Consider the following 15,259-nt stretch of genomic DNA (forward strand, 5'->3'; position numbering starts at 1 on the left):
TGACCGTAGGTGACACAGTCATGACTAGGGGCCGTGTTCCGTTTGAACCAGAGGATAAGTTTAATGTCTTGTGCTGTGATGGAAGTTTTTATGTCGGAGGGGGGCAACTGCACCAAGTGCTGCAGACTAGGAGCAAGTGGAGCGACCGAGGTATCGGCAGGTTCCATGATGTTGGGGAAAAGAGAATAATCAAAGTGGGGATCATCGGGGATGGAGAAGACCTCAGAAAGGTGGGAAGCGAAGTGGTTGGCCTTACTGAGGTTGTCAAAAAGGGGACGATCGTTATGGAGAAGGGGGTAGTGGGGAGCGGAAAGGGAACCAGTAAGGCGATGGAAGGCGGACCAGTACTTGGAGGAGTTGATAGGGAGGGTGGCGTTGAGTCGTGTGCAGGTCTGGCGCCAGTCTCGGCGTTTCGTTGCTGTAATAAGGTTCCGTACATGTCGCTGTATTTGCCGGTGGCGTTGGAGTGTATCCCTGTCACGAGTGCGCGGGAAGGAGCGATAGAGGCAGCGGGATTCACGGAGGAGGAGGATAGCCCACGGAGGGAGAGTGAGACGGTGTGGGTGGATGTTTTAAGTAGGAACATGGGACTCCACGGCGTCAGTAATTACTTCTGAAGGAAGGACGAGATGTGGATGATGTCGTCAGGATGGCGATAGGTAAGAGGCCGGCTTTCGACCTGGGTGGAGATGGAGTCCCGGTAGGCATCCCAGTTGGCACGGCGATAGTCATGGACGACCTTGGGAGGGGGTGCAGGGTGCGGAGCTGGAGGGGGGCGGCGAGCAGACGTTATGGTGAGAAGGACAGGGAGCTGATCGCTACCTGTGGGGTCAAGGACGGCGACAGCGATACGCCCAAGGAGGTTGGCGGAGGCAATGACAACATCGGGGGTGGTGTCACTTTCGGGTCGGGTGTGCTGGGGAAGGGGAACAAGGTCACCTTGTATCGTGGAGAGGAACTGATGCCACCACCGAAGGGCAGCAGGAGTGCAGCTACGGACGTTGCGGTCGGCGGCAATCACATACGTGGAGAAGGTGTGGTCAATGTGCGAGACGAAGTCATAAGGAAGAGGAGCAGTGGAGCGGACATAGATGGTGGCACAGGTAATGGTGATTGAGGGGAAGAAGACGCTAAGGATAAGGTGTTCAATGGGGTCATTGAGGAGAGGTTGTGGCCGGACGGGGATATGCTTAAGGTGGCCAATCACGACTCCACCCTGCGCACGAGGACCAGGAGCATCAGTGCGGTGGAGGATATAGGGAGAGGTGCGGATAGAATGGTGGGGCTGGAGAAAGGTTTCGTTCAAGAGGAAGGTGTCGACGTGGTGGTGGGAGAGGGTGTGCATGAGGAGGTATTTGTTGGAGTGGAAGGAGCGAATGTTCTGGAAGAGGATGCGATACTCGTGCCACGCCATGGCAGGAAGGAGGGGGGGAAGGGAGGGAAGGGAAGAGACTTAAACTAGGGTGTCGAGGCAGGTGAAGGTGAAGTGGGCTTGGTTGTGGGAGTAAGTGGCGAAGGTGTTCAGGTGGAAAACGGAGCGAGCAGCAAGGGAGATTTGTTGGAAGGTGTGGGGGCGCTGGAAAGGGTGAATGTTTTGGAGTACAACGGTAAGGAACCGGATGATGTCCTCGGCCGTGGGGGGTGGACGGAGGGAATTGTTGGGATGGACAGGGGGATCGACGGGACGAACTGGGACTGTAAGCTCAGAGGTGGCTGGAGGGGGTTCAACTTTACACTTGCAGGAGTAGGTGGGATGGGGGCCATTGCAGGTATTACAGGAAGGAGGAGCAGCGAGGTTGGGACAGTTCTTAAGAGGCCTTGCAATGGGGACAGGTGGGGGGGTTTTTGCAGTTGGGAGTCAGGTGGTCATTGTACATCAGGCACTGCTGGCAATGGTAGGATTGGGGAGGGGATTTGGAGGATTCGACAGGGTGGCGACGGTTGTATATCAGGGCACCCTGGGTGAGGAGATGGTCAATGGATGGGGCGGACTCAGAGAATACCCGCATGAGGTAGGTGGAACCAGAGGCATTGTGGATACGGCGGGCAGAGCGTATTTCCAAGTCCGGGTGGGAGTTCAGTTCTGCCAACACTTCATCCTCCGTGATCACCGTGCTGAGCTTGGCGATCACAGCGGTGTAGGTGGGGGGGGGGGCGACAGGGAGGCTGGGGATGACGAGGAGTGGAAGCGGAAACGAAGGGCGTCAGAGAGGCGTGGGGGCCAAACATAACTCGTGGGAGTTTTCAAAGGAGGTCTGTGTGAAAGCATGGGGACGGGGACTTGATGAGTCCCTGCGGGGAATGAGTTGGGAGATGGGAGCACCAGGTAAGTACTTTCGTATCTCCATGGTGAGGGTACGAGCGTCGAGGAACTTAGGATCGGGAGTTGACAGGACAAAGGTGTGGAGGGTGGGGGCTGAGGCATGGGTGGCAGGAGGAGGGATGGTGTGCATGGAGACGGCAGGAGGACGGGGAGGTGGTGTTGACTTTTTGTGGAAAGTGGCGGGAGCAGAGTCGGTAAAGACGCGCTTTTGGGGTTTTTTGAAGACTGGAGGCTGGGAGGAGGGGAGAGGGACGGGGAGGAGAGGGAGGTGGCGGGTGGCAGATCCCTGTGGCGTATTGGAGGCGGCGGGAGAAGCAGCCGGTTCAGTGGTGGCGATGGTGGCTCGGCGCGACGTGATGCGTGCGGGAGATGCAGATGACGAAGCGAAGGGGTGGGTGAGAGAGGGGAAGTCGACCACCTGAGGGGCGGCAGCAAAGGCGGCAACAGAGGCGTACGTGAGGGCGGGGGTAGTATTGGGAGCTGTTGAGGGTGTGGAGGCTGGAGGAAGGGTGTAGAGGTGTGGGTAGACAGCAGGGGAGGAGATAGGGGGATGGGTAAGTGGGGGAAGCGGAGGGGAGGTGTAAGGAGGGTGGCCAGGGGCGGCACTCCAGGAAGTGATTGTGGGAGAGGGGGAGGGGGAGGTGTAGATGGCAGTGGAGGTGGGAGCACTCATTGCAGACGAACGCCGACGGACAGACGGACGGGCAGCAGGCGGCGGCGGCGATGGTCGGCGACGAACGGACAGCAGGCAGCGGCGGCGGCGGCGGCGGCTACGGCGGCGGCGATGGTCGGCGAGCAGGCAGGCGGACGGACGAACAGCTACAGCAGCAAGCGGCGGGCGGGCAGACAGACAGACAGACAGACACAATCTTCGAAGACGGAGATTCCACCTTGAGAGTAGCCCAAGCTTTGCAATCTGACGCTTTCGAAGGAAGGGATCCAGCCCTCTAGATGCTGGACTAGGCAGAGCGGGTCCCTATATACGAAACCGGAGGGAGCGGCTATAGGCCGCTGTCTGCACGTGGCTTAGCGGTGGCGCCCTCGCTGCGCGAGAGCCGCTGCGCGGAATAGCCGCCGCGGAGGCGGAGCCCTCTATGGGCTGACCACGTCCATTCGTTCTGCCGCGTGTTCGACTTCCGCGGCGGAAGGTACTCGACCCATCTTTAAAAGTTTACATGAGAATGAAAACCAAAAGCATCCAGAGGCATCATGCTTAAGAAACTAAGCGCTTACTACCCTAGGCTACGTTCTCCTTGAAAAACAAGCAAGCTTGCAAGTTTGGGAACATGAAGCCCATGATCAGCTGCAAATGGTCTCCAGGTAGCCGTACATAACTATTTCCAGTCCAATAGTGGTTCATTTGGCCCGGAAGACCCACTCCATTCCATTTAACACAGCCCACACTATTATGTAGCAACCACCAGCTTGCACAGTGTCTTGTTAACAACTTGGGTCCGTGGCTTCGTGGGGTCTGCGCCACACTCAAACTCAACCATAAGCTCTTACCAACTGAAATCTGGACTCATCTGACTAGGCCACAGTTTTCCAGTCGTGTAGGACCAAACGATATGGTCCGAGCCGAAGAGAGCCTATGCAGGCGATGCCGTGCTGTTAGCAAAAGCACTAGCGTTGGTCGTCTGCTTTCGTCACACTGTCCTAAGGGATTAAAAAAAAAAATGGCTCTGAGCACTATGGGATTCAACTGCTGAGGTCATTAGTCCCCTAGAACTTAGAAATAGTTAAACCTAACTAACCTAAGGACATCACAAACATCCATGCCCGAGGCAGGATTCGAACCTGCGACCGTAGCGGTCTTGCGGTTCCAGACTGCAGCGCCTTTAACCGCACGGCCACTTCGGCCGGCCCTAAGGGATTCGTCCGTCGTACGTGCCACATTGATTTCTGCGGTTGTTGCTTGTCTGTTATCACTGACAACTTTCCGCAAACGGCTATGGGCTCGGTCGTTAAGTGAAGACCGTCGGCTTCTACGTTTTCGGTGGTGAGAGGTAACGTGTGAAATGTTGTGTTCTCGGCACACTCTTGACACTGAGGATCTCGGAATAGTGATTTCCCCAACGGTTTCCGAAGCGGAATATCCCATGCGTTTAGCTCCAACTACCCTTCCGCGTTCAGTCTGTTATTTCACGCCGGGCGGCCGTAATGACGTCAAAAATCTTTTCACGTGAATCACCTGAATACAAATGACAGCTCCACCAATGCACTGGTCCGCAGCTCATGGTTGTGCGGTAGCGTTCTCGCTTCCCACGCCCGGGTTCCCGGGTTCGATTCCCGGCGGGGTCAGGGATTTTCTCTGCCTCGTGATGACTGGGTGTTGTGTGATGTCCTTAGGTTAGTTAGGTTTAAGTAGTTCTAAGTTCTAGGGGACTGATGACCATAGATGTTAAGTCCCATAGTGCTCAGAGCCATTTGAACCATTTTGAACCAATGCACTGCCCTTTTATATCTTGTTTCCGCGTGCTACCGCCGTCTGCATATCTGCATACCACTATCCCATGATGACTTTTGTCAACTCAGTGTTTACCAGCATGCCTGACAATTTCACACACGGTTTTCTACATCTACATCTACATGATTACTCTGCAATTCACATTTAAGTGCTTGGCAGAGGGTTCATCGAACCACAATCATACTATCTCTCTACCATTCCACTCCCGAACAGCGCGCGGGAAAAACGAACACCTAAACCTTTCTGTTCGAGCTCTAATTTCTCTTATTATATTTTGATGATCATTCCTACCTATTTAGGTTGGGCTCAACAAAATATTTTCGCATTCGGAAGAGAAAGTTGGTGACTGAAATTTCGTAAATAGATCTCGCCGCGACGAAAAACGTCTTTGCTTTAATGACTTCCATCCCAACTCGCGTATCATAACTGCCACACTCTCTCCCCTATTACGTGATAATACAAAACGAGCTGCCGTATTTTGCACCCTTTCGATGTCCTCCGTCAATCCCACCTGGTAAGGATCCCACCGCGCAGCAATATTCTAACAGAGGACGAACGAGTGTAGTGTAAGCTGTCTCTTTAGTGGACTTGTTGCATCTTCTAAGTGTCCTGCCCATGAAACGCAACCTTTGGCTCGCCTTCCCCACAATATTATCTATGTGGTCTTTCCAACTGAAGTTGTTCGTAATTTTAACATCCAGGTACTTAGTTGAATTGACAGCCTTGAGAATTGTACTATTTATCGAGTAATCGAATTCGAACGGATTTCTTTTGGAACTCATGTGGATCACCTCACACTTTTCGCTATTTAACGTCAACTGCCACCTGCCACACCATACAGCAATATTTTGTAAATCGCTTTGCAACTGATACTGGTCTTCGGATGACCTTACTAGACGGTAAATTACAGCATCATCTGCGAACAACCTAAGAGAACTGCTCAGATTGTCACCCAGGTCATTTATATAGATCAGGAACAGCAGAGGTCCCAGAACGCTTCCCTGGGGAACACCTGATATCACTTCAGTTTTACTCGATGATTTGCCGTCTATTACTACGAACTGCGACCTTCCTGACAGGAAATCACGAATCCAGTCGCACAACTGAGACGATACCCCATAGGTCCGCAGCTTGATTAGAAGTCGCTTGTGAGGAACGGTGTCAAAAGCTTTCCGGAAATCTAGAAATACGGAATCAACTAGAGATCCGCTGTCGATAGCGGCCATTACTTCGTGCGAATAAAGAGCTAGCTGCGTCGCACAAGAACAATGTTTCTCGAAAACAGTTGAGAGCTGTCTACTCCTGTTCACATATGTAGAAGTCCTAGACGTGCCATACACATACTGCCACTATGAATCCAAGCGGTGAGGGCATGTTCGTACGGTTCGCTTGTAAGTGACGTTGTTAGTGAGCCGTGATAGATACGTGCACATCTCGCACCAAAGTCTTGCGAAACGAATGTCGTTCGTGTTTACAGTGACAAGGAGGCCGAGATACCTGTTGAGGTAGTACCTAGACGCAGCCAGCCAGACGACCTTGTGCAGGTCGCGCGTAAATGCGTCTCTGCTGGCTGCCAGGTAGGGATGCCCCAGTCGTCTCTCGGACTTGTCTGCCGGGTGGCGTGTCTTGACTCGTGATGCGGTATGACGCACTGGCCGGAGTGCATACCGCCCCTCTGCGCCGCGTGGCGAGGTCGCCTGCTCCATACATTACCTCTAAGGTCAAGTGCGGCACTGAGCAGACTTGTTCCTGTTTGTTATGCCGGCGACGGACTCTCTAACCTGAGATGGCAAAGTGCCACGCAGCGCAAATAGACGAGTAATAATCTAGCAACTTCTATACAATGTTACACTTGCAACACTTCTGGAGAAAGACAGCCACGTTCGAAGATATATTTTGTTGTGTTGCAGGAACAGCACGAACAAATTATGTAACATAAATAAGCAAACCCGTCAAATCATTTGTCATCTCCGGAAAACATGACCGCGTAACAACACACCTATACCAGATAATGGCCTCGATTCGGCGAAGAAAAGGGTCAGCGAGATTCTCCAGGTATGCCACACCTAGCAAAAGCCACGCATTGTTGATGATACCCCGTAGAAAAAAAAATATTCAGATGTGTGTGAAATTTTATGGGACTTAACTGCTAAGGTCATCAGTCCCTAAGCTTACACACTACTTATCCTAAATTATCCTCAGGACAAACACACACACCCATGCCCGAGGGAGGACTCGAACCTCCGCCGGGACCAGCCGCACAGTCCATGACTGCAGCGCCCTAGACCGCTCGCCTAATCCCGCGCGGCATACTCCCTAGAGCTACCAGGTTTGGGGGATGTTGACTGTTTGATTTTCGTCTACTGTTTGAAATAATTCGATATGTTTTCTACGGGATTAAAATTACATGCCTTAGCGGTCGAGTCAAGGCGCGAAATCGTGCTTGAGCATTTATCAAGAAAGGTACGTATGCGTATAGCTCAATGGTCGTGCATGTTGCAATCCTGGAAGGCTGAAGTACCCACAGCATACTCATCACAAAGCCGCACAAAAACGCAGCATGTGGTCACTCGAAATATGGAAATAAACATCCTGCTTCTTGTTGGCAATAACCTGAAAATTGGCCCAAGTCGTGTGTAATGTGGCAGTTCTGCGTATCGTTTACTGCGGTTCGTGTGACTGGGTTTCGGTAGTGGTGAGTGCAAACTGCACGTCAAACTTACGAATTCAAAACACGATTAACTCTAAAAGCTATTCTACGCCTTGTAGGTTTACGACACCGGATATTGGCAATGATAACGAATCAGGCTGCTCAGTGCAGATACAGGTGAAGTTTTATTAACAAAAATAAACTAAGAAATTGATGACAAAAAGTGAAAAATTAACTTTTCTGGTTAATCAAATATGTTCCTAGCAATGACATTTGTTTTACATCGAAACGCCGACACTGTGTGTGTACAATTGTCATATAGGAACGACTGATTTATTAAGAGAATTAGGGTCGCCTCATCAGATAGTTGTTGGAGAGAAATATGGCAATATTAAACGTTAATTTATTGAATCTTAAAAAATTTATCGCAGACCAAGGTAAAAATACAGTGACAATTCACTATATCAAGGATAAAGAGTAGTGAGCATGGAATTAGAAACAATATTACATTAATCAGTAGTAAGACAAAATTTTTCTCTATTTTGAAAGCATTGTATAAATTCTGAAGGCACCTGACTGCTATGTGGAAGACTGCTACTCAACCAGCAAATGCCTTTCCAAAGTCCGAGCATCTCACAAATGCAGTAATACTAGAGAAGATCGACTCAGGATCCCAGTCCAAAAACTTTACTATAAAAACCAAACTCACGTTGCGGAATAAACACGCAAATTGTGAGCTGCACAGAGGAAAATCGGCGCAAATGCTGAACACCAGATTTGCTCTAAAAAGCAACGAAGGCTGGGCGGGACACCCCAAGAGATCTCCGCGACGAAACCTCGCCTTTCTGGCTACCACCGGACAATTCGTAGTTCGCACGGCCATGAAAAGGCGCTTTGCGGTACCCCGGCGTGGAAGCACATTAACTGCAAAGGGTTTCTCAGTGGCTCTACAGTCCTTGAGGAACTTTGGGGAAATCTCCGGAAAATCCACTCCTCGACCAACTAACGCCTAAAGTTTGCAGCTAGCACTTCTCCCCACACTGCAGCATTGGGGAATTTATCAAGCTCATACTCAAGACTTCACAAGCCCTGTTCCTCCAACTACAAGATGTAGGATAATACATCAGCAATTAATTTATTTACCGTCATTTAGCGACATGTGACTGACCAGTTATGTCATACATGCCGGCCGTGGTGGCCGTGCGGTTCTAGGCGCTTCAGTCTGGAACCGCGTGACCGCTACGGTCGCAGGTTCGAATCCTGCCTCGGGCATGGATGTGTGTGATGTCCTTAGGTTGGTTATGTTTAAGTAGTTGTAAGTTCTAGGGGACTGATGACCACAGCATTTAAGTCCCATAGTGCTCAGAGCCATTTGAACCTTTTTTTTGTCATACATGGTACGTACAACAGCTGAAATGAGGATTGACACATTGTTGGATGAACCATTCGCTGAGGTGTACCCGTGGAGGCCAATCAGATGCTGATAGTGCCTGCACACGCTGTACATGGTACGGAAACAACTGGTTCTCCCGTAGCACTCTCCATACAGTAACGTGGTCAACGTTACCTTGTACAGCAGCAACTTCTCTGACGCTGACATTAGGGTTATCGTCAACTGCACGAAGAATTGCCCCGTCCATTGCAGGTATCCTCGTCGTTCTAGGTCTTCCCCAGTCGCGAGTCATAGGCTGGAATGTTCCGTGCTCCCTAAGACGCCGATCAATTGCTTTGAACGTCTTCCTGTCGGGACACCTTCGTTCTGGAAATCTGTCTCGATACAAACGTACCGCGCCACGGCTATTGCCCCGTGCTAATCCATACATCAAATGGGCATCTGCCAACTCCGCATTTGTAAACATTGCACTGACTGCAAAACCACGTTCGTGATGAACACTAACCTGTTGATGGTACGTACTGATGTGCTTGATGCTAGTACTGTAGAGCAATGAGTCGCATGTCAACACAAGCACCGAAGTCAACATCACCTTCCTTCAATTGGGCCAACTGGTGGTGAATCGAGGAAGTAAAGTACATACTGACCAAACTAAAATGAGCTCTAACATGGAAATTAAGCGTTTCCGGACACATGTCCACATGTCATCTTTTCTTTATTTGTGTGTGAGGAATGTTTCCTGAAAGTTTGGCCGTGCCTTTTTGTAACACCCTGTATAAATAGCAAACGCTTTAAGAAAGATGCTTGATAAACCTGCTGGTTTGTGTTACTGTGTCACATGTTTAAATATACTGGTCTTTATCCCTGTTTGTCACATGCTGTTACAGATGTTAGTATTGAACCGTGTTGCGTGAGTTAGATCGTTGGTAAATAATGAACGAATTAAAGTGAACGACGGACTGTCAAGTTTGTTGGAGTTTTACTGCCGAGTGGGTGGAGGGCGCTGGCACCGCTGTCCCCTGGGTAGTCCGGCTATCAAACGTTTGTGGGGGCGCGTCGACCAAATGAGAGTCACACAGCAGCCACTAAACTTTAAGCTCCACTTTAATTCCTCAGACAGAAGCCCCCGGAGAGCCGACGTACGTCACTCCACTCTGACGTGTTCCGTAACTTGGGCGAAGCTTTTAGTGAGAGCTGGAACAACCACAACTAGCCGCACTCAGGCCACTGCCTTGTAAGTGACGTCTTAACGCATATCTCAAAGGGATCGGACTGTCCTCTGTAAAATGAAATCACATTTCTCATATACACGATACTGTTGTGAATTAACGTGCAAAAAAAAAAAATGATTCAAATGGCTCTGAGCACTATGGGACTTAACATCTATGGTCATCGCGGTGGTCTAGCGGTTCTAGGCGCTCAGTCAGGAACCGCGCGACTGTACGGTCGCAGGTTCGAATCCTGCCTCGGGCATGGATGTGTGTGATGTCCTTAGGTTAGTTAGGTTTAAGTAGTTCTAAGTTCTAGGGGACTTATGACCACAGATGTTGAGTCTCATAGTGCTCAGAGCCATCTATGGTCATCAGTCCCCTAGAACTTAGAACTACTTAAACCTAACTAACCTAAGGACATCACACAACACCCAGTCATCACGAGGCAGAGAAAATCCCTGACCCCGCCGGGAATCGAACCCGGGAATCCGGGCGTGGGAAGCGAGAGCGCTACCGCACGACCACGAGCTGCGGACATTAACGTGCAGCTTTTGAGAATACTTTATCTGCGTCTAGTATGGCGCTAGTATTACTCCCATCTATCTGGGATGACTTCCCAACGGGTTGGCGTAGAATCTGCATTTATTTGTCGCATGAAGTAAGTGACAAAGTTGAAGATGAACACTTTCAGAATTACCGCCAACGGCGCACGGATATTTAACTGAAATACAAAAAAGACAATTGTAATATTACAATGAAGAGCCAAAGAATCTGGTACTCGTACATCTGCCTAATATCGTGTAGGGCCCCCGCGAACACGCAGAAGTACCGCAACACGACGTAACATGGACTCGACTAATGTCTGAAGTAGTGCTGGAGGGAACTGACACCATGAATCCTTCACGACTGTCTATAAACCCGTAGGGGTACTAGGGGCTGGAGATCTCTTCTGAACATCACGTTCAAGCCATTCCAGATATGCTCAATAATGTTCATGTCTGGGGAATCTGGTGGCCAGCGGAAGTATTTAAACTGAGAAGAGCACGCCTGGAGCCACTCTGTAGCAATTTTGAAAGTGTGTGGTGTCGCATTGTCTTCCTGGAATTGCCCAAGTCCGTCGGAATTCACAATGGACATGAATGGATGCAGCTGATCAGACAGGATCCTTACGTACGTGTCACCTGTTCAAATGGTTCAAATGGCTCTAAGCACTGTGGGACTTAACATCTGGAGTCATCAGTCCCCTAGACTTAGAACTACTTAAACCTAACTAACCCAAGGACATCACACACATCTATGACGGAGGCAGGATTCGAACCTACGACCGTAGCAGCAGCGCGGTTCCGGACTAAAGCGCCTAGAACCGCTCGGTCACAGCGGCCGGCCGTGTCATCTGTCAGAGTTGTATCTAGACTTATCAGGGGTCCCATATCAATCCAACTGGACACACCTCACACCATTACAGAGCCTCCACAGATTGAACAGTCTCCTGCTGACATGCAAGGTCCACCTCCATCCGCTCGATACAATTTGAAACGAGTCTCGTCCGACCAGGCAACATCTTTCCAATCATCAACAGTCGGTGTTGACGGCCCAGGAGAGGCATAAAGCTTTGTGTCGTCCAGTGATCAAGGGTACACGAGTGGGCCTTCGGCTTCGAAAGCCCACGTCGATGATGTTTCGTTGAGTGGTTCGCACGCTGACACTAACCTAAGGACATCACACACATCCATTCCCGAGGCAGGATTCGAACCTGCGACCGTAGCGGTCGCTCGGTTCCAGACTGTAGCGCCTAGAACCACGCGGCCACTCCGACCGGCCCCATTCCTCCAACAGGGCGGTTAACAACTGCTAGGTGGGGTCGGTGGGGGATGTGGACGTGTTGCAGTACCTTCGTCCAACGCATTCCACTGCTGGGTGGTCTGTGGAGCATGTGGACGTGTTACAGTACTTCCATCCACCGCATTCCACATGTGCTATATGGGGTTTATGCCGGGGAAAAGGGAAGGCCAGGCCATTCGCCGAATTTCGTCTCATTACAAGAACCCTTGCACAAGCTGTGTTCGATGCCCTCGATCTTTGTCATCCGTTCGTTTTTGTTGAAGACAATGAGCGATCACGTCGAACTACACAGGTGGAGGAACTCTTATAACGAGAGGAAATTCGGCGAATGGCCTGGCCTTCCCGTTTCCCCGACCTAAATCCCATATAGCACATGTGGAATGCGGTGGATGGAAGTACTGTAACACGTCCACATGCTCCACAGACCACCCAGCAGTTTTCAACTGCGCTGATTGAGGAATGGAACGCCCTACGGCAGTTTATCCTTATGAACCTTGCGGCCAGAATGGAATCACGTTGCAGAGCATGCACATACTCTATGAAGAACCATGCCCCAGCTTCTGTAATTTCCTGAGACGCATCATGAAATGCAATGATTTTAGTGTAATTATTTTCTTCGAAAAGCAGTGTCATTTCTATCCGTCCCGTTGCGTATTTCAGCTTACATTCTGTGTTATAATGCAGGAGTTCTTTCTATGTGTGGTTCGAGTTCCATCGAGATATGTTACATAGCAGTGACAAATCATGAGACAGTTACTTTCGTCCTTAAGTTTTGAACACCACTATATTACACCAGTATATATACGAGGGTGAGTCAGATGAAAACCTTAGATTTGTAATAACAAATCGAAATGTCGCGCCCTTATCCTGTAAGTTGGTAAGCGTGCTACACACAGCGTGCAGAATGGCCTATAGGTGGCAGTACAGTGCAGATGCATACATACCGTCGCAGTATCAGTATAAAAATGGCCGCCCCACTTGCGACTTGTACCAGGGAAGAACAGCATTCTGTTATTCGGTTTTTGCGTAGTGAAGGTATGAAACCTATTGAAATTCATCGACGAATGAATGTTCAGTACGGTGCTGCATGTTTGTCACAGCAGCAAGTCTACGAATGGAGTACGAAGTTCGCATATTGTGTGACTTCAGTGGAAGATGCTCCTCGTCCAGGTGAGGCACAACGAGTTGTGACTCCACAGAACATTGCAGCAGTTGAAGCCATAGTGAAGGAAAAACTCCGAGTGACACTGAATGACATTGCAGCATGTTTACAGATTAGTCATGGGTCAGCACACCACACTGTGCATGGTGTGCTCCAGTTTCACAAAGTGTCTGCAAGATGGGTGCCACGGCAGCTGACTCCTGAAATGAGAGAACGACGTGTTGATGCTTGTGAAGAACTTCTTCGGCGCTTTGAACGAGAAGGTGATGGCTTCCTTGCAACAATCGTTACTGGGGACGAAACCTGGGTTCACTTCCACCAGCCGGAAACGAAGAGAGCGAGCAAGGAATGGCGCCATTCCTCATCACCAAAACCAAAGAAGTTTCGAACAGAACCATCAACAGGGAAGGTTATGCTGACTCTCTTTTGGGACAAAAAAGGCGTCATTTTGGAGCATTACTTGCCTAGAGGGGCCACTATTACCAGTGCATCATACACAGATCTCCTAAAAAATCATCTGCGGCCTGCAACCAAATCAAAGCGACGTGGCTTGCTGTCAGCAGGTGTCCTATTGCAACATGACAATGCAAGGCCCCACACTGCCCGTCCAATAGTTGCAACAATCACAGACCTGCATTTTGAGTGTCTTCTTCATCCGCAATACTCACCAGACCTTCTCCCAAGTGATTTCCTGGACCATTCAAAGACGCAATGGGAGGAAAGAAGTTCCGATCTGATGAAGAGGTACGCCACGCGGTGCATGAGTGGTTGCGCGGACTACCAAAACAATTTTTTTCTAAAGGAATTTATGAACTTTGTAAGCGCTGGAGGACTTGCATTGAGCGTGGGGGAGATTACGTTGAAAAGTGATACAGCTTTGTACCACTTCTGCACAATACATAATATTTAAAAAAAATATTTAAGGTTTTCATTTGACTCACCTTCGTATTACAGTATATATATATTACACCAGTATATTACTGCCTGATAGTTGGCACTTCAGTTGACTTAAAAGATTGTGTAACGGCTTATTATAGTACACAATTGTGTACAAATACATTTCGAATACGTGAGAAGGTTGTATTGCTTGTCCATAGTAAAGTTAAGACTCAAGCCACATTAATTCCCATTTGTAACAGGGAAAACAACTGTTTCAACAACAACGAGCAGCACCTGTTGATAGAAAACTTCGGTAATGTCGCAATTAAAGTTACATTAATGTAATAAAATAACATGACTTTCTAGGTATTTCTCTGGAAATTGAATCACAATACTTGTAATATTCCATTTGTAGATTTTTTAGTTTTCCCATCAGTGTTGAATCAGCCAGTGGTTCTTGAATTCCTAGTGGAACATGTAGAAAACATTTTTACCTGTGAAAAACTCATTGCAGAGTTATTTCGTCTGTGTCGGTTGTCGAGCGTTATTGACTTGAGTCTGAGACATGTTTTTCTACCTTATCAATGACGATGGAGTGCAATTTGTTAAATATACTATTTAATGCATAAGCTAGATGATGATGCGTCATTTCCAGCTCATAGAGTAATAACATTTTATAGCTATATATGATACAAGATGCAAACGTCATTTAATTTACGTTCAGATCAAATATATTGTACATTTAATACACTAGTAAAATGTATGTTTGCATCAATTTAAGACTTCGCCCTTCTTGCTTCCTTATTTGCTAAAACAAGAGCGGTGAGGAAATAGGATTTAGGGACGCAGGACCGAAGCGCTTTCGAAGTGAAGCTGCAAGCCCCAACCTGCAGTGAGCTGATAATAAAAAACGTTGATTACGTTAGAAGGCATAAAAACGTTTAGTGAGGGAATCTCATAAAAGAGGGGCAGGTATCATGCGCTAACCACATTAACAACACGGTTCAGTCGCACCAACGTGACTGCCACCTACGTTCTACGTTAACGTGAAATAACAAATCGCAGACGGCAGGTGGCTGGCAGCACTAGTAATAGAGGGTATATAATGCGTCATGGTGGTGGGGCGGGGTGGGGGGGAAGGGGGTGTGGACACGGAAGATAGTGCAGTCATTGTCTTACTGCGGAAACGAAGCTATTTATGTGTCGTACAAAAGGGTATGATCACTGGCTTTCGGGCCAAGAGTCGAAGCATTTCCATAAGTGTTCGCCTGCAGCTGTGGTTAAAATAAACCGTGCATGGCAAAAAAGCGCTATCCAAAATGGGCACCGGCA

This window comes from Schistocerca nitens, chromosome 4, assembly GCF_023898315.1.
Source record: "Schistocerca nitens isolate TAMUIC-IGC-003100 chromosome 4, iqSchNite1.1, whole genome shotgun sequence".
NCBI lineage: Eukaryota > Metazoa > Arthropoda > Insecta > Orthoptera > Acrididae > Schistocerca > Schistocerca nitens.